The 20,060-nt window shown below is 41.3% G+C and overlaps 1 protein-coding gene and 1 long non-coding RNA gene across 8 annotated transcripts in view; one reads left to right on the top strand and one right to left on the bottom strand.

Moving 5' to 3' along the window:
- The window catches only part of GRID2 (glutamate ionotropic receptor delta type subunit 2), an 847,936-nt gene that overhangs the window by 368,623 nt on the left and 459,253 nt on the right, over window positions 1–20,060 (top strand). The window lies entirely within an intron of this gene.
- Window positions 8,000–20,060, bottom strand: part of LOC307224488 — a 491,711-nt gene continuing 479,650 nt past the window's right edge. The window contains exon 2 of the long non-coding RNA XR_013842575.1: window positions 8,000–8,821. This is a non-coding gene — a long non-coding RNA (uncharacterized lncRNA). The remainder of the gene's footprint in view (window positions 8,822–20,060) is intronic.

Raw genomic sequence — 20,060 nt, forward strand, 5'->3', positions numbered from 1 at the left:
AGCTGTTCCTGGATAGCTGCTGAGAAATCAAGGAGAATCAACAGCATCACACTTCCCTTGTTTCTCTCTGGACAGAAGTCATAGTTTGGGATGACCAAGGCCAGGGGTCAGCAACCTTTTTCAGCCATGGGCTGGTCCACTTTATTTTTTGGGGGAGAAATGAATGAATTCCTATGCCCCACAAATAACCCAGAGATGCATTTTAAATAAAGGCACACATTCTACTCATGTAAAAACACCAGGCAGGCCCCACAAATAACCCAGAGATGCATTTTAAATAAAAGGACACATTCTACTCCTGTAAAAACACACTGATTCCCGGACCGTCCATGGGCCGGATTGAGAAGGTGATTGGCTCACAGGCCTTAGGTTGCTACCCCTGACCAAGGCAGTTTCTGTGCCAAAACCAGGCCAAACCCACAATTCAGATATACTGTATCTAGAAAATCAGTCTCATCTGATTTTGTTGCATGTCATGGGAGTGCCAGTTCAAGGGCCAGATCCCACACTCTTCTGCTTGTGATGCAGAGTCCATATAGAACAGATGCACATCTGTAATAGTCAGAGCATGCAACAGTTATAATGTAACAATCATTACTTCATTTGAGTGTATTGCAAATGTTTCTGTACTGGCCCCAGCCCTAGAAAATTTGCAGATATAGGCATGCCAAAGGTCTCCCCTGCTACCTCCTTAGAGTCCCTGCCCCCAGTCATCAGGTTAAATGTACTGAGTTCCAAACAGAATCATGCACCCTCTAGTACATTCATATACAATTGTACCTTGGAAGTCGAACGCCTTGGCTCCCGAACAAATTGGCTCCCGAATGATCAAAACCCGGAAGTGAGCGTTCCTGTTTTTGAACATTATTTTGGAAGCCGAACGTCTGACGGGGCTTCTGCGTCTTCTGTGCTTTGGTTTCTGAACGTTTTGGAAGTCGAACGGACTTCCAGAACGGATTCCGTTTGACTTCCAAGGTACGACTACTTCTTTGATTAAATGATTTTGTTCTTCCTTCCTTTGCAATGTGAAATGTCTAATTTATCATATCGGATCCATGCTTTAACAGTAAACTTAGTGCTATAAATGCAAGTGTGAAAGTATTGTTCCTTTTTCAGTTGTTTCTTTGCTATGACTATGCAGTTATATGGAGTATGTATACTGGTATATTCATCTCCTGAATAAAGGGACTCAGGGGAAGGTCTGAGCCCGACTCATAAATCTTTTGCACTTTCTCTTTCACCAGGATAGCATTTTCCTTGAACTGATCAATATCTTTGTGATTTTCTGTGGGAGATCCAAGTTAGCTTTAAAAGATACCTCATTGTCAGGGTCATAAAATATAGACTTCATTCCCTTCTCTCACCCACCGTGCAGGAGCAAAGTGAATTGAGATCTTGCTTTAAATGATTTTCAGATCATCGCTCAAAGATTATCACATCAACAATTTCTTCGAATTTACAGAGATAAACATTTTATAACTCTGGGCTGTAAAGCTACTACCTCCCCCCCCCTTCCCCCTAGTTTCCTTTAGGCTGTGATAAGGAAACAGAGCCAGTGTTTGTTTTAATTTTATCATACAGTCAGATTTACAGAAAAATAACAGTGTTCTATGTGTGGTAGTTTTCTGCCTAAGGAGTCACATTTATATGCTTTTTATGACAGTGTTGTGATGTTGCGGTTTTGCTTCTCATCCATTTTTAATACATTCTGAGTCAGATCTCTGATTTCCTCTCTCATTGATATGATAACCTATGGCAGATGTCTGACTCAAGCCATAAATAGTATGTTTGAGTGGTTAACCCTTACATTTTCAGTAACCGGGCTTGGGATCCAGCCGTAAATTATACTGGAATGCAGATATTGTAGGAACACTTCTTGTAGGAAAATAAGGAAGAGATGCCATTATTATTATTGTATGCTGTAAGTACAAGTGCAAGGGTAGCCAATGCAGTCCCCTACAGACGTTGTCTACATGACCCAAAAGCTGTACGCCGGCTCCCTCGGCCAATAAAGCGAGATGAGCGCCGCAACCCCAGAGTCAGCCATGACTGGACCTAATGGTCAGGGGTCCCTTTACCTTTACAGATGTTGTAGAATTCTAACTTCCAATCTTCACTGCACATTGACCATACTAGCAGCGGCTTATGGGAGTTGTAGTCCAACAACTTCTGGAGGCCATGAATTTGGCTACTGTTGCATAAAGTGACTTGGAAAGAGCAGAATGAAATGGGCAGCAGTACATGAAGTGGCTAATCCAGGTCCATTAACTATAATATATTATTAACAGCATTTTGTGAGTGCCAGCTCCAGGCTTCAGAGTGGGCCCTTGTGGAAGATACAGAAGCATCCAGATGAAGAGCACAAGGCAAGAAAAAGATGCTGCTCCTTCTTAATCTTAATCAGTGCTTCTATGCTCAGAGGTGAAAAGGCAGAGACAGCAAAGGTGAAGAGCAGGAGGAGCAGGGAACCCTAGGGAGACATCAATGTACCCCACATAGTGCAGTGGGCTTCCATGGGTACCCATCGATGCTGACCCCTGATACTGGTTTTCCCAAGTCATCCTGAAAATACAAAAAAAAAAAAAAAATGGAGAGAGAAGGCTTGTCCTCAGGAGCGTGATCTTTATATCTCTGGGTTTTTTTCCCTAAACTTTGCATAATCAACCAAGGGTGAGTTCAAATCATAGGGCTTGACACTTTTTAAATATTTATATTTTGCTGGAAATTTTCAGTGAGGAAATAAAGTGAAATAAAATTAAAAAGAGAAAAACAGGAAAAGGACAAAAATACTTGAAATTGTGATACAATGCAAAATATAGTTATGTAAGTAATATAATTATTCCAACAAATGTAAGCTTATTAACAAGTCATTATCATTTGTATAAATGCATTCCAAATATCATTTTATTTATCATTTTATTTATCCATACACAATCTGTATCTATAAGCTGTGTCTATTCATATGCTGTAAGAGTTGTCATATATTCTATCCATTGATCAAGGGGGTGGGCATGATATTACATTTCCAATGAATCAGTATGTCTGTTGGCAGAAGTTAGGGCATGAAGAGCTGACCTACACTGACCCACTGTCAAACCCCACATAGTTGGTATATAGTTTAAAATAATATTATCATCTGAGAAGTTTATTTTTTCTCCCAAAGTAGTATTTATACACTAGATGTATTACTGGACACTTGATGTGAGCACGTGGAGTCATATGGCATGCTCTTTTGAATGCAGCCACAGTTTTTTCTGTGATTTGTGGAAGCATCATAGCAATTTCCACTACTACATGGAGGTGTGTGCTTGTCACATGGAACTGACACAGCACATTGTTGAATATACAGGCAGCCAGTGCATATCTGTAAATTAGCATTAGTTCCCCGCCCCCGAGCAAGCAGCATGCAGAAGCAGACAGCAACAAAAAGATGTGTGTCCCCTTTGCTGGCTGCTGTTCAACTCCAGATATATTCTGCCTTTGCACTCTCTCTACCTCTCTCACATACACACACAGGCAGAACACTGCTCTCATTCTATTTACTACAGAAAGACAAGGGCAATATCATAGCTCTTTCATTCCAGGCTATAGTATGGCCACACCTGGAATACTGTATATAGTTATGATCATCACACCTGAAAAGGGATATTCTAGAACTGGAGAAGGTGAATAATATGGTAAGTAGTGTTAGTGGTAACAGTTTATGTGATTCTATGATTCTACTAGTGTCAGAAAGGCAGTGTTAATTCATGCACCAGGCATGTGACTTACCCAGATATTTAACGCCCACAGGCCTGCAATATAATTGGAGTTAGAATACACAAAAGCATGGCAGCTGATTTCACAACATATCCAGATCCGGGTTTGTGTGTAAATCTATTTTCACAGCATGACAATTATGCTTTAGTCATTTTTGAAACCAGCATGTTTAATGGACAGAAAATGCCTAACTGCATATTTATTGTAGAAGTTTTGTTCCCCAATGCATTTTCTTGTTGCTACCATTATGTTGCCACTACTGTTGTTAACATCTTATTGCTGCAATTACACTTATTTTTAAAAGCAGATGCATTAACCTTTCCTTATTGCAAACAGCCTTCAAAGAATAACATAAGCTGATCCCTACCACAAAATGTGCACTGACTTTTAAAAATAGAATATATGAAGGAAAGGAGCCCTTAAAAATGTTTCTGTCTTTATTTTTCTCCGGTTTGAATTCATTTTCATTATTTTACATTTGTACCTGTCCTTTCTTCAAGTGTCAGGTTGGTGTATAGAACACCAGCCTGGTTGTTAAAGATGTTTTGCATGCCAAGGTCCTGTGACCCACAGTTCCCTAAAGGTAAAGGTAAAGGTACCGCTGCCCGTACGGGCCAGTCTTGACAGACTCTGGGGTTGTGCGCCCATCTCACTTAAGAGGCCAGGGGCCAGCGCTGTCCGGAGACACTTCCGGGTCACGTGGCCAGCGTGACATCGCTGCTCTGGCGAGCCAGAGCCGCACACGGAAACGCCGTTTACCTTCCCGCTGGTAAGCGGCCCCTATTTATCTACTTGCACCCGGAGGTGCTTTCGAACTGCTAGGTTGGCAGGCGCTGGGACCTAGCAGCGGGAGCGCACCCCGCCGCAGGGATTCGAACCGCCGACCTTTCGATCGGCAAGCCCTAGGCGCTGAGGGTTTAACCCACAGCGCCACCTGCGTCCCCTTCCACAGTTCCCTAGTGATTAATAAATACACGGACACAAGTATTTAGGTTTATGGGTTCAAGTAGATCACAACTTTATTAGTTATAGATGTGAGTAGTTTGGCTTAGGGATTGAGTGAAGCCAGGCTATATTTTGACTCCACCCCCCCCCCCCGTCTTCAGGGAGTCCATCTAAGGGGTAAACCACCAATAGGGGGAGCCCTATGACTAACATCAAATAGGGGCACCTCGAGGGGTCTCCGTTGGCGTCATGTCATGGCCCTAGCCTACGCCCGGTGACCGAACAAGATCCACACCTCCCAGATCCCTTTAACAAGATATCCTTAATGAAGAGAGGCAGACAGAGGCTGCAGCCTCCCCTCTATCCAAAGAAAAGCTTACCCAATGCCTAACCTCACAAAGTTGTGATGATTGCTACAAGGTAGGCGAAAATCAAATGGCTGGTGCCAATTTGCCAACTGGAAAAAACCCTACCTGGCCCCAGCAACATGGTGGCTGACATTTGTCCATAGCAAGGTCGTGTCATAGCAAAGCATAAAAAGAGGGTGGGTTGGAAGATCTGGCAAAAGGGCGAGAGAGGAGAGCCCCCTGCAGCCACCGGTGCTGATTGGCAGCGGGGTCACATTGGGAGTGGCCCCGTCCAGCACCAGGGACACGACCGGAATGGCACAAGGGGTTGTCAACTCCCCACCCCCATGCCAGATAACCGCAAGGGCCCAGATGCCTGGCTGCAACACCGCCCACCGAAAAAGGTGAGCGGACATACAACTCCCCTGACAATATGAAATGAATGGTCTGTGGGTGATATCCAGTGTTGCACACTGTTCTTGCCTGTGGCCCCCAGATCTGGAGCAGATTTGGGAGGTGTAGGGGGAGTAGCACGGGAGGAGAGAAAGAGGAAATCCTGTTGCATAAATGAAAATTTGTTCTACTTATAGATGGACACAATCAGCCTACAGGTTGGTCTCAAATGTTTGCTTTTGATAGGGTGAAAACTCAGCTGGGTGGGGAAAAGAGAAACTTAGAGCCTTCTCAGTGGCTGTACCCAGCTGAAGGATCACCTTAATTTGCAAAGTGTAGTTTGCAGCCCCAGTAAAGATTCCATTATGAAAACATTTTAATTCTGGCAGGATCTATGCAACAAAGCAGGCAATATATCTAGTTTGTTTTTTAACCAGTTGACCCTGTCTCTTTTTTTGTAATTGCTTTATGGGTTGTAGTGCTCTATAAGTTGTAAACTATCGTGGAGTGGTGTCTTCACCCTAGAAGGGCAGGACATAAATGTTTTAATTAGCAGAAGATAAAGCCAAATTTGGACTTGGAGATTGTTCCACAGGCGTAAGAGCTGAACAAGACACTTTTGATGATACCAATGACATTTTTTGAGAGAGATCAAGAATGATTAAAATTACAAATATAAACGAATGGGACTTCTGCAGAACTTCCTGCCTCATATATTCTTTTATTTTGATATTTTACATTAGTCTTTCACACTAAAGAGCAGTTAGGTCTGGATGTGCCAGCAAATATGTATTTAAGAGAAGCTGTACTAACTGATAGAGTAGAACATCACAGGTCTGGTGATGGTGCCACAGGGGATCCTTTGATGAAACTGGGTGTGCATTTCAGAACTTTAAAGGTACAGCAGTTTCCAAGAAGATACTAACTTCTAAATCACGTGGGTTCTCATGTCACTGAAAGCCATGGGCAGGAATGGGGTTGGCATTTTGGTTTGTTCCTGATAAGCAGTAGGAAGCTAAGCTTGTGATAAACACTCTGAAGAAAGCTTCCTCAGATTAGCACTCATTCTTATCTGATTTATAAATGAAACCTTTTGATTCCTTGAAACTGACTCTCCTGAAAATATCCATGGCATATATTACCATTTGTAATTTCTGTCAGGACTTTCCTTCCCTTTGTATGCAGAAAGAATAAATTACAAGAAGAAGTTTGAAAAAATAAAGACAAAAATAAATAAATATAAAAAACCCTTAAAAACAACAACAATACACCACACCCTGGATTACCTAGGGTAACGTCAAAAATTACATTTCCACCCACGCCCTTTGATGAGAAACAAGACATGAAGTGTTGGGGTTATAATTGCAACTACTTTATTAAAATGTCATTAAAGGATCTGCAAATGGGTAAAACTGCTGTTGTAACAGGGTCAGATCCTAGACACAGTAACCTATAACCAAATCATTGAAGTTTGAGACGAGTTCTCTTGACTCTGGGCCTGGAGCAGTTAGTTCCCTACTCCTAGACCTTCCTTGCTAGCACATGCTAAGGTAATTTTGGCCTTCCCGGCCATGAAGCCTTGAGTGGTTCAGCAGGCTAGTTCTCTGGGCAGGTGTCAGGAACCACTATCTTTATTCCTAAAGTCCCAGGGTGAAGGCCCTTTCTTGAGCCTTGAAATTATGTAAATGATTACATCAAAGGAGAAAAATGAAAAGGAAGTTTGGTTCTTGACATTTGTTTCTTTTTTTTTTATTTGCTCTTCCCTTGTTACATATTTTTCTTTCTATTATCTGTATCTCTAACATTCTTTCCATGCTGGGTTGTTGGTTTAAAGAAATTACATCTATCTTTTTTAAAAAAAACAACAACTCTTTTTTCTCTGAGGCTATTAACTGCATTCCTGAATTTAAGCATAGCTCATGAGTTATATGGAAAAAGTAATTGCTTCACGATTCTAGCAGCTTTTTCCTATTTACTAAGTGCACAAAAATGATTTCATTGTGTAGTTCACCCACTCCATCAATACCAAAAATGCTAGTAACATTTAACAAAGAATGAATCCAATTGTACACATTCTCAATACAATGGAGCAGCCAGTTTTGTTTTGTTTTGTTTTGTTTTGTTTTTTGGGGTGTGTGTGTGTGTGTGTGTGTGTGTGTGTGTGTTTCAGAGACATATCTATCCATGCATACCAAACTGGTCCAAGTTTGAGGCATAGAAGAGTAACTTGAACTGATGATAGACAGCTAGTTATTATCTAGCAATGGTATGATATTCATTTACTTATTTAAAAGCATTTCTAACCCCCTTAATAAAAAGGTAAAGGACCCCTGGATGGTTAAGTCCAGACGAAATCGACTTTGGGGTGTGGTGCTCCCCTTAACTTTCAGGCCAAAGGAGACGGCGTTTGTCCGCAGACAGCTTTCCGGGTCATGTGGCTAGCTTGACTAAACCGCTTCTGGTGCAACGGGACACTGCATGGAAACACCATTTACCTTCCCGCTGCAGCGGTACCTATTTATCTACTCCCGCTGGTATCCTCTCTTTTTTTAAAAAAAATGCTTTTTATTAATTTTTAACATAAATATACAATTTTGATCCAAATTTTCACAAATTCCATACTTTTGGACTTCCTTCAACTTCTCTGACAATCATCCATATTTAACTCTTGCTTACGCATTTCTTCTGTTCTCTATTGCCATAAGTCCCCCCTCCAATCATCCATTTTCATTTAACAATATACCTCAGTTTTTACAGTGCTTCTTTAAACCCCACTAGCGTTGTTTGTACTTCACATGTACTTTTCAGATATTCCACAAATTTCCCCCAGTCCTCGATGAACTTTTGGTCTCGAAGATATCTAAATTTCCCTGTTAACTTGTCCAGTTCTGCATAGTCTGTTAATTTCATCCTCCATTCCTCTTTTGTCGGTATTTCCTCTTGTTTCCACTTCTGGGCCAGTAGAATTCTTGCTGCTGTAACTGCGTATTGAAAAAGTTTATAATCCTTCCTTCTTATTTCCTTTCCTGTAATGCCTAAAAGTAGGGCTTCTGGTTTCTTAACAAATGTATACTTCAACATTTTTTTCATCTCATTATATATCATCTCCCAGAAGCTCTTCACTTTCTTACACTCCCACCACATATGATAAAACGTTCCTTCTTTTTCTTTACATTTCCAACATTTATTACAGGTTTTATACATTTTTGCTAATTTTACCGGTGTAATATACCATCTATAAAACATTTTCATGATATTTTCTTTTAACGCCGTACAGGCAGTAAATCTTAAGTTTTCCTTCCATAATTTTTCCCAATCATCAAATTGTATATTATTTCCAAAATCTCTGGCCCATTGTATCATTACCATTTTAACTTCTTCATCTTTCGTATACCATTCTAACAATATCTTATACATTTTTGACAGAATTTTACAATCATTGTTTATTATATCTGTTTGAAACTTTGAATCTTTTTCCATATACCCACTTTCTTTGATATCTTTTTTAAACATTTCATTAACCTGAAAATAGTGCAACCATTCATAAACATGAACCTTAACTTGTTCATATGGTTTTATCTTCCATTTACCTCCTTCTTTAATTATTAAGTCTCCATAAGTAATCCAATTACTTCTCATATTTACTTTCTTCACAGACATAATCTCTAACGGAGATAACCAATGCGGAACTCTTGGTTCTAATAGGTTTTTATACCTATCCCATACTTCTATTAATGGACCTCGGAATATGTAGCTCCCAAACCCTTTGTGTATTTTCTTCTTCTCACACCATAAATACGCTTGCCATCCAAATCTATTATCAAAACCTTCAAGGTCTAATAATTCCTTACTTTCTAATTTTATCCATTCTTTCAACCAACAGAGATAGGCTGCTTCATAGTACAATTTCAAATCTGGCAGGGCGAAGCCTCCTCTTTACTTCACATCTGTTAATAACTTAAATTTCATTCTCAGCTTCTTGCCCTGCCAGATATACCTAGATATCACTCTTTGCCACTCTGGTAAAGATTGATACCCCCTTTGTTATGTTACTATAAAGAAGCAATGCAGAAGAAAGAAGCAGCAGCTAAACCAGCTGCTGGTGGCTGGAAAGCCAGACAGGATGTTTGTGACTGTTACCATGGCAATAAAGGGGCAGTCCATTCTCCGTATTGAGCACAGGATGTGAGCTCAGTGTGTGTCATATGACCTGTACAGGGTGGAGTTACGATTCTCTCTGTTGTTTGTGAAGAGTGCAGACATGTTTATCTGTATGGCTGCTAGAGACAGAAATAAAGACATGTAAATACGTTTCTGTCTGAGTCTGATTCCCCTCCCTGGGGAGCAGGGAGGAGGGAGAAGCAGTGGTGTGTTTTTCTCACAGTCTGGGAAAAATCGCCGACACAGACCTCGCCTGTTTGCTGCCGGGAGTCGCACGAGGGAGGTCAAAGGAATTCAGCCGGTGCCTGGAAAGGTAGGCACATTCCTCTGACCGAGGCAGAATTCCAACATGTTATGGGGGTAGTCTGAAACAAGAATAACATCTTAGGAAGGACACTCATCTTTATAGAAGAAATTCTACCCTAAAAGGATAGTTTCAGTCTGCCCCATACTTCCAGGTCTTTCCTTATTTCGTTCCACACCGGAATATAATTGTTTTGAAATAAGTCAATGTTTTTGGGAGTTAGCCAGATTCCCAAATATTTTACCTTTTTCACCACATCTATCTCTGTTTTTTGTTGCAATAATTCAATCATACTTTGGTCCATATTTTTCACTATTATTTTGGTTTTCTTTTTTTTTAGTCTAAACCCTGCTACCATTCCAAATTGCTCCATCTCCTTCAACACTTCTATTACACCTTCTGTTGGTTCTTCAATTGTTATTACCAGATCATCTGCAAAGGCTTTCACTTTATATTCATTCTGGCCAACTGTCATCCCTTTTATTAAATTATTTTGTCTAATCGCCCTCAAAAGGACCTCCAGGACCATTATAAATAACAATGGTGAAAGTGGACATCCCTGTCTAGTTCCTTTTGATATTTTGATATCTTCCGTAACAACATTGTTGACAATCAATTTTGCTTTTTGCTCTGTATATATAGCTTTAATCCCATTAAAGAATTCCTTTCCCACATCCATACATTCTAAACAGGAGCTCACCCCGTGTTGGGGATTCGAACCGCCGACCTTCTGATCAACAAACCCTAGAAATCTTTTTAGAGGTGAATTCTCTGTGTGTCCTTTCAGGGTGCTAGCTAATTGAAAGTGAATGAAACTAATTCCTTGAAGTATTTTAGGTCCTCATTTGGATCGCTCAGCTAGGGGATCTGTCAATATCAGTTTCTCTCTCCCACCCCAAAATGTTAACCTTAGTTCACATTTCTACAGCAATTTGCTTTAAAATAAACATAAATATTATCATGAAAATTTGTCTGCATTTCAGTGTCAGTTTCTGCAAATGCACACTTTTTTGTATGCGGTTTTGACTAACATATAAATTGTTGCAATCAATTTCCCCAATATAATGCATTTTTGTAAGAACTTTTCACCAATATGTGTGTTGTATGCACATTTTTTCTTCATGCATGCATTTTTGTGTATACTCTATTTTGGTGGAGACCTGCCCTGGGGCAGTCCTGGAATTATGAAACCCTCCCAGCTTCTGATTTCATCCTGGAATGTCCCTATTTTCACTGCCAGTGCTGTCACCGCTGAGCTCAGGGTGAGGAGGTGTTTGTCCTGAGCAGCAGCCACAGCAGTGGTGGCTGCACAGGAGCATTTATTTGCCTCTCCAGGGCTGCTACTGCCAGCCATCTTGCTTGCGCAGCTCATAGCAGCTGTTGGAGAGCAGATGTGGGGAGGGAGAGCCTGCCACTGTTGAGGCCCAGCCTCACTTGATGCACCAGCTCAGAGGTACAGAGTGGAGTGGCAAGGGGTGTGGATTTTTCTTTTATGCTTTGTATGTCTGTCTCTAATCTTGCCCTTTTCAAAAAAATAAATAAATACAGTGGTACCTCGCATTAAGAACTTAATTCGTTCTGGAGGTCCGTTCTTAATCTGAAACTGTTCTTAACCTGAAGCACCACTTTAGCTAATGGGGCCTCCTGCTGCCGCCGCGCCACCGGAGCACGATTTCTGTTCTCATCCTGAAGCAAAGTTCTTAACCCGAGGTACTATTTCTGGGTTAGCAGAGTATGTATCCTGAAGCATCTGTAACCCGGGGTACCACTGTATTGGTATGTGTTTTTCTTTTTGTAAATCTACCAAAGAATCAAATCAAATCAGGATGAGAAGGATTTCTCAGGATGGTGGACGGTGTGTGTGCTGTGTCTTGTTGGTATAGTGGCTGTGGCACTTGCCCTTCTTCTGATAGGAAATGCTCTGTGAGGGATGACAAAAAATGAGGGTTGAGGAGAGTCCATTGGCGGGGGAGTAAGAAATTTCCCTGTTTTCATTTAAGGAATGTTGGAGGGTAAAAATTGTGTTTTTGTTTATATATTGGAGAAGTGCTTATTAGATATCTTTCCATAAACACAAAACAAACTCAAAAATTTCCCTTATCCCTAAGCTCAGCTCATTACTCTGCTTCCATTTCTATAACTAACTGGGTGCAGAGTACAGAGTAAAGGCCATCCAGTTTTTCACTGTCCCATTTTCCAAAATGATTAAATACATCCCCCTTGAAAGAAAAGAGGGGGGGGGGGACGATATGTACAGAATTGAATAATAAAATCCAAAACAGTGAGTCTGCCAGGACTAAACACATTTATCACCATAGCTAAAGACTTGCTAAACACGGTGCGAGCCTTGGGATAGATTTAATAAGATTACATGACCTCCTCGAAACTGCAGCATTATGGGTAACTTTATGCAAAATGACAAATGCCCTGGATACAGAGTGTTATAATTATGATTACTCCCTCTCCCTCTTTCTGAAGCAATTTAAATCTTTGGTAGGTCAACCTGGGTTAATTTGCAAAGACCAAAAGTAACAGTTCTGGACATGCAGTGGTCAGTATAAAAGAGAAGATAAAAGCCGTTAAACTGCAGATTTCTGTGATCAGTACAGATGGTGCTGAAAGGTCCTCTCTGCTTCCAAAAGGTCAAAGAATGCTGGTGTTACAATTAACTATGTTCCAGCATGGTGAGCACTTAGAGCTAATGTGCCTCTGCTGTGATGGGAGAGGTTTTTTTTGTTTTGTTTTGTTTTGTTTTGTTTTAAAAACAAAACCTTAAAAATAATTGCTGAAGTGATGATACAGTTCAGCTCTGACAGATTCTTTCATGATAAACTCATTGACCTTTCATTCATAAGCCCAATGCCCTCTGGTACAGACCTTGTGCACACACTTCATTTCCAGGCCCTCTAGTTTCCTGGCTCTATAGGTAGAGGATCAATAGCCCAATCTGAAACATGTCTGCTAGGAAGTTTCTTGGTTTTTAGTGGGATTTATTTCTTAGGTCACTTCCAGATTACCTGTTTACAGGGCGCAATTCTTACTTAGTTAGCACAAAGTTCATGGGGGAGTTTATACGATGTCTGCTGTTTATTGAGAAGTAATTCAGTTTGTTTGTGGGGAGTTTATACCACATCACATTGTTATCCCGCATTTTCCAGTATATGTTCCCATCACTTTCCTTACCTCAAAAAATCTGGGTCTTGTTAGGTGAGGGTGGGGGTGGTGTTGCACAATACCAAATGCACTTCAATTGTACGGTCTGAATTTGCCAATATATGACTGAATCCCACTTGCAAAACAATGACAGATTGAAGGAGTCTTAGTCTGTAAGCTTGGGTGGTTGCCTCAATAATATATGCAGGTTTTCTAGAAATAAGGGGTGCCTTTCCTGCTCCCTTTAGTCACAGTTCAGCTATTATGTTGTACACCTCTCTGGGAGTTTTTTGTTTGTTTTGTTTTGTTTTTCAGTAAATCATGATATAAATAAATAAATAAACAAACTCAAACCCAGTTCCCCCAAATCGACCTTTTTATTTCTTCCAATATACATAAAAATGTAAGGCTGTTGTCATGCTGCAGTTCGTGTGGCGATCTGTAGGTTGCCATGCCAACTCCAGCATGATAAATGGCAGGCAGGTGAGTGTGCTAGCAGTGCTGGTGGCAGGTAGCTTAGACAAGCTATTTAATAGAGGCACATCATAGAGTGGTCTAGTAATCTGTTCTCTGAAGTGCCCCCCTCTGTTAAGCATAGCTGCTTAACAGAGGGGGGAGAGACACTTCACAGAGCAAGCCACTTTGTAAACCACCTTCCCCTCCCCCTCCCTTAAAAGGGATTGGGGATTCAGGCAAGCTGAATCACATGTCGGGGAAGGGCGGTTGGCAAAGGGGTTGGTGAGTAGGCAGGTTTGGAAACCAGAGCAAGAAGGGGCAGCAGCCTCTAGTATTTAATAAATTTTGCTAGCCACATTTCAAAACAAAATACTTTCCCAAGGCAGCCTACAATAACTGATTAAATCACTAAAATAATCATGATAATATACTACAGAATCATCTGTAAACAAAATTAAAACATCTATTTCATTAAGTCGTAACAGGCATAGATGAAAACAGGCCACTAAGGTGAAAACAGCACCTAATTCACCTCTTGAGTAAAAACAACTTGAAAGATAAATGTTTTAAGGCCTGCCAAAATGACAATGAGGGAGCCAACTACAGTCCCAAAAAGAGCTCATTTCACAATTGTGGGGCCACCATTAGAAAGGCCCTGACTCTTGGTGCTTGCCAACATAACTTCCTGCCCACATGGGAAGATTTTCTGCCTTCATTATGCAAATCAGGGATATTCAATGCGGTACCCTCCAGCTGTTGTTGGTCTCCAACTAATTAAAACGTAATTTGTGGTACATGCTCTCAATATATTTTCCCTGTACTTTGAATTATTCATGCTTTGCTTTTGAATCTGATTCTAAATGAACTTACCTTTTAACAAAGTGAATTTCTCCCTTGCCATCCCTAGTGTGTAACAGAGAATGACTAGAACTTTGAGTCAAATCCCTTGACCTTCAAGCTTCGTAACTGATGAATCAACTGGCACAAACCATAATTGCTAGATATATATTTTTTGAATTATCTTACAAGAAAGGGACATTATGAAGCTCAATGCTCCATTAACTATGTATGTGTTATGATTTAGCACATACTCCTATCCCGAAGTCTCAGTGCACATATTCGCACACTTACATTTTGAAATTAGAGTCATGCAGGTGATGCGACAAACCTTTCTGCCTAAGACTCTGGATGGTCACTGCTAGTCAGAGTTCAGAGAATACTGGACCCAACTGAATATAGTGTGACCCAAGAATGGTGAGTCTATGACTCTCCAGATGTTTTTGGGATTCCAACTCCCATCAGCCCCAGCCAGAATACCTAGTGGTTAGGGGTGATGGAAGTTGGGGTCTTGACAACATGTGGAGGGCCACAAGTTCATTTCTGGTTCACACACTGTTAGAAGATGATGAACACATGAATTAGGATCTGTGCATTGGTAACTGGAGGTTCTGCTCCCTCCCTGGCAGCTTTTAGGAGTGCTCAGGAGGACACTAGAGGACAAACGCTAGCCCAAGCTTGATCGTTATTGTAAGGGTTATTGGCTACCCACTCAGGAGTGTGGGTCACGGATACAGCAATAGCAATTCTAACCATCCAGGTGTCTGAAACAAGTGTCACCGCAGATGCACAAATCACCTCCAGCTGTGTGTCCATGTGCAGCCAGCTTACACTTCAGTTCCTCCACATAATTGCCGGCATGCAACTGACTGAGGAGGACAGGCCATGGTTCCCTGCATGGAAGGGGAAATGACTGCAGGAACTGGCCCTGAGGCACAAAGTGATGAAATGTCAAGAGACAAGAACGATGGCCCAGCAGCAGAGTGCCAGCGATCTGGCAGCAGGCATGAATAAAGATAACCAAAGCTTAAACTTTCAAGTTTTCAGACCGTACTTCTGTGCTTTGGAAAACTAATCATGTACTTTGTCAGACTCATCCGATGTAACATCTGAGAGATTTAAAATGAGACTTCTGCCAGCTAGGAAGCGTGCAGTTCCTTAGCTCTTTCTCGCCAGGTGGTCTGGGCTTCCCCCCTCCCAACAACTTCACTTTCCGCTGGATCGCCGCAGGTGTTTGGAGTCTTTCTACCTTGCTTGAGCTGATTATCGGAGCAGTGAAACATCAGGAGTGAATGAAATAAATCATAGGCAACCGAAAGAAGCCTTTCTGCTTGCAAGAACAATATGAATAGTGGTGGAGTTCTATTTGCAAATGATAGATTAGCGGATAATGATAGAATTACTTTGTTTTATGGCTGCTTTTGAACAGGAGAACAATCAGAACACCAAAGGTTAGAATGACAAACAGCATTAACTTGTTTTAGTTATTATGTGCAAAAAGAGGTTATGAAAAATAGAGCTAATCAAATCTGCAGCTTTTGTGCATGTGCAGCTTTTGACTTCATTACCACACCTGCCTATGCATAGTACATCTTTTCCTCCATCAAAAAACTGATGGTTATATTAAAAAAAAAAAATCATTGCAGTCTTATTATGCATTGGTGGTTATTTATGCCTGCTTATCTGTGTTAACCGTCCTGTATATAGCCTTGTGACCGAGCATTAGACCTTCCTTTGTGATTTCATTATACATGAATTGATTGTAGAACTACTGGATTCTGTTGGGGTTTTTTAAGTGCTAATGGTTCATTCCCCACCACCCAAATGATTAACAAGCTGAAAAATCCTATCCTTTATTAAACCTTGGTTATCCAAAACTCCTGACTTAATTCTTAGTTGTGAATAATGTATGTAAATAATAGGGCAACAATCTCAGTAGCTCCATTGATTCTGCATGTGGGTGAGAACTCATCCAGTACCCTGTTCTGAATGCATTGTTTTACTCTGCATGATGGGATACTGTCAAGGGCTTCCCAGTTTGGAATAGTAGTATTGGGGCAAGCATAGGGACCCCACTAAATATATGCAAGACTGAAGGTGCAAGCACTGCTCTGTTTTTTGTTTTTGTTTTTGTTTTAATTCAAGAACGTATACAGATATTTTAGTACTGTACTAAAAAATTAGTGTATATCTGTTCGTGTGTGATCATGGGAAGAGAAAATTGCACTGAAATTTTCATGGATAGGTTTTTTTTTGTCTGTCAAGCTCACTCTACTTTGGAGGTGGCTGGGTGTATTTGTGTGTGTCCTTTCTTTCATTCTACAAGTCATTTCATTAGTGAGCAACATTCTGCAGTCTTCCAACACTTCCATTAAAACCCAGTGGAAGATATCATTGACTCTTCCAGTGGGGCTTTTATGAAATCAGGAAGTTCAGGCCAATGGGGAGACTGCAGAGTGCTGGAGAGATGTTTACTAGAAGGAAAAACACACACACACAATTTTCTCCTCCCAGTGAAAAACTAAGCTCAAAACTCCTGGACTGGTGCCTGATCTTCGTAGTGGGCTGGATGAGGGACAGTAAATTGATTCTGAACCTGGGTAAGATGGAGACACTGTGGGTGGGCAGTTTCCAAATCTGGATATTTAGTCAACTGCCTGCTTTGGATGGGGTTGTCCTCCCCCTGAAAGAGCAGGTTTGTAGTCCAAGTATGCTTTCCTATATGTATAATTTTGTTTAAACTCTGTGTGTGTGTGTGTGTGTGCGCGCACACACACACAATATTGTAAATCACTTTGGGATGCTTTATGGGCATGATTCATAAATGAAATAAATTGTTGTAGTAAATAAACCACACTTTGCTTATTTTGGTTTTTTTTATTCCTTTTTCAATCAGTGCTAGGCCTTATATAAAATATTGACAGCATAATTGCTGATTAGAATGTTTAAAATGTAACATTTTGTGCTTATGAGAAGGTGAGTTATGTATTACTTTGTTTTAAAATGTCTTTACATGGCATTGGCCCTGGAAACTGTTGCCATATTTCACTCCATTGCTCAACCCACTTGAGGAAATGGTATATTACCAATTATACAACAAGCAGCTGAACAACCTCACGCAAGATTTTAGCTTTTAGTAGTAGGATTCTAATCTGGGCTTAGATGCTAAGGTCTAGATCAAGTGGTGGAACATACAGCTATTTTTTGCCACCTCTTGACTGTATTGATTGTGTTTTTAAAAGGCACTGCTATTAAATTAACTAACTGCAATATAAAGGCATGAAACACTAGCATTAATGTTTGATTGCACTTTGTAACCTTGCCAATTATGGTTAATTTGCAATGGATGGTCGGAACAATCATTATATTAAACTGCTCCCCTCTGTTTTGTTTTCCAGCTTAGAAATATGGCATACAAAAGACCAAATGATTTTGTATCATCTAATCCCATCTCATCCCTGCACTAATGTGCATCCTCTGCCCGCTTTATCCTTCCCCAAATCTGTGAAATAGGTTAGGCTGCAAGATAGCGACTACATGTCGGAAGCTGCCAGGAGTAGAAGCTGCACAGGTGTTGCAGGTTGAACCATCTCTTTCAGCTAAGGATGGGAAACTCATGGTCCTTCTGGTATTGCTGGACATCCAACTATCCATCAGACTAAGCCAGCATAAAGGTAAAGGTAAAGGTACCCCTGCCCGTACGGGCCAGTCTTGACAGACTCTGGGGTTGTGCGCCCATCTCACTTAAGAGGCCAGGGGCCAGCGCTGTCCGGAGACACTTCCGGGTCACGTGGCCAGCGTGACATCGCTGCTCTGGCGAGCCAGAGCCGCACACGGAAACGCCGTTTACCTTCCCGCTGGTAAGCGGCCCCTATTTATCTACTTGCACCCGGAGGTGCTTTCGAACTGCTAGGTTGGCAGGCGCTGGGACCGAGCAGCGGGAGCGCACCCCGCCGCAGGGATTCGAACCGCCAACCTTTCGATCGGCAAGTCCTAGGCGCTGAGGCTTTAACCCACAGCGCCACCTGCGTCCATAGCCAGTGTTTATTCAGGATGTTAGGTGGAGTTTAACAACATCTGGAGCACCACAGGTTTCTCCTTCTTGCCCACAGAAAATGATTTCTTCCCCTGCATCGAAATATTTCCATCTACCCATGCTGCCAATTGGTGCTTCTCAAGAGGAGATATCATGATAAAGACTCCCTATTCAGGTGGTCTGGGATTTCTCCTGACCAATTTAAATATTTATTGGCTCTCAGCTTGCTCTCTCATTCTGATCCTTAACTTGTTCTCTGACCTTGACTTGAGCCCCTTGCTTTGTCTTATCCTCCATTGCTGAATCTGCCTTGACTCCTTGCTCTGATTTCCTGGCTCCCAGCTCTCACTCACTGACTGCCTACATTTCAGTTCTGACATTAGTCAGCACCTTAACCTTGTAGGGACTATGGCAGTGATCAAAAGAACTACTTGAGTCTTACTCTTCCACTCACCCACCATGAAGAGTAGACCTCCCTCAAGCCATATTAGAAGCGGCTTTTGAAATTTCTCCTTCATTCCAAAAAATGGGAGTTGGTTGCCATGCAGTATGTGATGGAGGAGGGGATTGCTCCTCTTTGAGAAACACGATCCAAAGGATGTGGAAACAGCTGTGCAACTCTTCAGCCCCAATGTTCTCCAAGACTCAGATCCTACATGCTTGGACTACATGGTTAGGATTTAAATGAGCCTAACTGAGCTGTAATCCTGCACCGAAGTCTGTACTCAGTTAGGTAGCCGTGTTGGTCTGACGCAGCTGAAATAAATAAAAACATTGTCCAGTAGCACCTTAGAGACCAACTAAGTTTGTTCTGGGTATAAGCTTTCATGTGCATGCACACTGTTATCTGAAGAAGTGTGCATGCACACAAAAGCTTATACCCAGAACAAACTTAGTTGGTCTATAAGGTGCTACTGGACAATTTTATTTATTTATTTATTTCCAAGTCTGCACTGTAGAGATGCTAGGTGAAAGCTATCTTCATTTCCTTCCCAGATTTCATTGCCCAACCCCTGTTCCCTCTCACACCTGTCTTTTATTTTATGTCTTTGTGAAGCAAGCTTTTGGAACGCTGCATTTTATCTCTCTGCTGCTGCATCAGTTATGCAATGTCAGTACCTTCTAGCTCCCAGCGGAGCTCTCCTTTCCCTGCCCCCAACACCCCTACACTGCTAAGAAAAGCAAGTGAGTAGCCCCCTTTTGATACTGCAGTCTGTTATATCTTACTTTCCTCCCATCCTCCCTAGAGGTTTAAAAGCATTATATCTTTACCTTTTTCACCATGACTTGTCACCAGCTCCTGCTGCTGCACACCAGCCTCCTGTAGACAGAAATTGTGGAGCCCATGTGGCTGGCCTGCCTTGGCTTTTCTGAAAAGCTTGTTTAACAATGGCATGACTTTAATACAATTTCTAGCAGTGATAGATGTTTTGAAAAATGCATCTGTGGCTTGCTCAGGTGTCTGGCTATTTGTCTCGGTACATAAGCATCACCTCTCTTTTCCTTCTTTGTACTAGGAAGATAAATCTTGACCTTTTCCATTTCCTTGGGAAGATGGGCATTTTACATTTCAGTTATGAATTCATATCTGAATTCTTTTTTCTTTTTCTTTTTTTCCACTTTTTATTGCTTATACTTCTAGTCCTCCATTCAGTGAATGGTCCTAGGG

The sequence above is a fragment of the Podarcis cretensis genome, assembly GCF_951804945.1.
Source record: "Podarcis cretensis genome assembly, chromosome: 9".
NCBI classification, from domain to species: Eukaryota; Metazoa; Chordata; class Lepidosauria; order Squamata; family Lacertidae; genus Podarcis; species Podarcis cretensis.